Source organism: Neofelis nebulosa, chromosome 11 (genome assembly GCF_028018385.1).
Source record: "Neofelis nebulosa isolate mNeoNeb1 chromosome 11, mNeoNeb1.pri, whole genome shotgun sequence".
NCBI classification, from domain to species: domain Eukaryota; kingdom Metazoa; phylum Chordata; class Mammalia; order Carnivora; family Felidae; genus Neofelis; species Neofelis nebulosa.
Window position 1 is genome coordinate 63,030,764 of NC_080792.1, and position 3,152 is coordinate 63,033,915.

The following is a 3,152-nucleotide window of genomic DNA, read 5'->3' on the forward strand; positions in this document are numbered from 1 at the left end:
GAGAGGGGAAGAGAAGGCACACACCAGTCTGACTGTGGCCCCAGCGGTGGGCTGGGGGCAGACATCAGGTCGGACTGCGGCCCCGCCCACGAACTCCAGTTATACACCACAGCACGGGGGAAGTGCCCTGCGGGTCCTCACCACTCCAGGGACTATCCAAAATGACCAAACAGAAGAATTCCCCTCAAAAGAATCTCCAGGAAATAACAGCCAATGAACTGATCAAAAAGGATTTAAATAATATAACAGAAAGTGAATTTAGAATAATAGTCATAAAATTAATCGCTGGGCTTGAAAACAGTATACAGGACAGCAGAGAATCTCTTGCTACAGAGATCAAGGGACTAAGGAACAGTCAGGAGGAGCTGAAAAACGCTTTAAACGAAATGCAAATCAAAATGGAAACCACAACGGCTCGGATTGAAGAGGCAGAGGAGAGAATAGGTGAACTAGAAGATAAAGTTATGGAGAAAGAGGAAGCTGAAAGAAAGAGAGATAAAAAAATCCAGGAGTATGAGGGGAAAATTAGAGAACTAAGTGATCACTAAAAAGAAATAATATACGCATAATTGGTATCCCAGAGGAGGAAGAGAGAGGGAAAGGTGCTGAAGGGGTACTTGAAGAAATTATAGCTGAGAACTTCCCTGAACTGGGGAAGGAAAAAGGCATTGAAATCCAAGAGGCACAGAGAACTCCCTTCAGACGTAACTTGAATCGATCTTCTGCACGACATATCATAGTGAAACTGGCAAAATACAAGGATAAAGAGAAAATTCTGAAAGCAGCAAGGGATAAACGTGCCCTAACTTATAAAGGGAGACCTATAAGACTCGTGACTGATCTCTCCTTTGAAACTTGGCAGGCCAGAAAGGCTTGGCACGATATCTTCAGTGTGCTAAACAGAAAAAATATGCAGCCGAGAATCCTTTATCCAGCAAGTCTGTCATTTAGAATAGAAGGAGAGATAAAGGTCTTCCCAAACAAACAAAACTGAAGGAATTTGTCACCACGAAACCAGCCCTACAAGAGATCCTAAGGGGGATCCTGTGAGACAAAGTACCAGAGACATCACTACAAGCATAAAACATACAGACATCACAATGACTCTAAACCCGTATCTTTCTATAATAACACTGAATGTAAATGGATTAAATGCACCAACCAAAAGACATAGGGTATCAGAATGGATAAAAAAACAAGACCCATCTATTTGCTGTCTACAAGAGACTCATTTTAGATCTGAGGACACCTTTAGATTGAGAGTGAGGGGATGGAGAACTATTTATCATGCTACTGGAAGCCAAAAGAAAGCTGGAGTAGCCATACTTATATCAGACAAACTAGACTTTAAATTAAAGGCTGTAACAAGAGATGAAGAAGGGCATTATACAATAATTACAGGGTCTATCCATCAGGAAGAGCTAACAATTATAAATGTCTATGCGCCAAATACCGGAGCCCCCAGATATATAAAACAATTATTCATAAACATAAGTAACCTTATTGATAAGAATGTGGTCATTGCAGGGGACTTTAACACCCCACTTACAGAAATGGATAGATCATCTAGACACACAGTCAATAAAGAAACAAGGGCCCTGAATGATACATTGGATCAGATGGACTTGACAGATATATTTAGAACTCTGCATCCCAAAGTAACAGAATATACTTTCTTCTCAACTGCACACGGAACATTCTCCAAGATAGATCATATACTGGGTCACAAAACAGCCCTTCATTAGTTTAAAAGAATTGAAATTATACCATGCATACTTTCAGACCACAATGCTATGAAGCTTGAAATCCACCACAGGAAAAAGTCTGGAAAACCTCCAAAAGCATGGAGGTTAAAGAACACCCTACTAACGAATGAGTGGGTCAACCAGGCAATTAGAGAAGACATTAAAAAATATATGGAAACAAACAAAAATGAAAATACAACAATCCAAACGCTTTGGGACGCAGCGAAGGCAGTCCTGAGAGGAAACTACATTGCAATCCAGGCCTATCTCAAGAAACAAGAAAAATCCCAAATACAAAATCTAACAGCACACCTAAAGGAAATAGAAGCAGAACAGCAAAGGCAGCCTAAACCCATCAGAAGAAGAGAAATAATAAAGATCTGAGCAGAAATAAACAATATAGAATCTAAAAAAACTGTAGAGCAGATCAACGAAACCAAGAGTTGGTTTTTTGAAAAAATAAACAAAATTGACAAACCTCTAGCCAGGCTTCTCAAAAAGAAAAGGGAGGTGACCCAAATAGATAAAATCATGAATGAAAATGGAATTATTACAACCAATCCCTCAGAGATACAAGCAATTATCAGGGAATACTATGAAAAATTATATGCCAACAAATTGGACAACCTGGAAGAAATGGACAAATTCCTAAACACCCACACTCTTCCAAAACTCAATCAGGAGGAAATAGAAAGCTTGAACAGACCCATAACCAGCGAAGAAATTGAATCAGTCATCAAAAATCTCCCAACAAATAAGAGTCCAGGACCAGATGGCTTCCCAGGGGAGTTCTACCAGACGTTTAAAGCAGGGATAATACCTATCCTTCTCAAGCTATTCCAAGAAATAGAAAGGGAAGGAAAACTTCCAGACTCATTCTATGAAGCCAGTATTACTTTGATTCCTAAACCAGACAGAGACCCAGTAAAAAAAGAGAACTACAGGCCAATATCTCTGATGAATATGGATGCAAAAATTCTCAATAAGATACTAGCAAATCGAATTCAACAGCATGTAAAAAGAATTATTCACCATGATCAAGTGGGATTCATTCCTGGGATGCAGGGCTGGTTCAACATTCGCAAATCGATCAACGTGATACATCACATTAACAAAAAAAAGAGAAGAACCATATGATCCTGTCAATCGATGCAGAAAAGGCCTTTGACAAAATCCAGCACCCTTTCTTAATAAAAACCCTGGAGAAAGTCGGGATAGAAGGAACATACTTAAAGATCATAAAAGCCATTTATGAAAAGCCCACAGCTAACATCATCCTCAACAGGGAAAAACTGAGAGCTTTTTCCCTGAGATCAGGAACACGACAGGGATGCCCACTCTCGCTGCTGTTGTTTAATATAGTGCTGGAAGTTCTAGCATCAGCAATCAGACAACAAAAGGAAATCA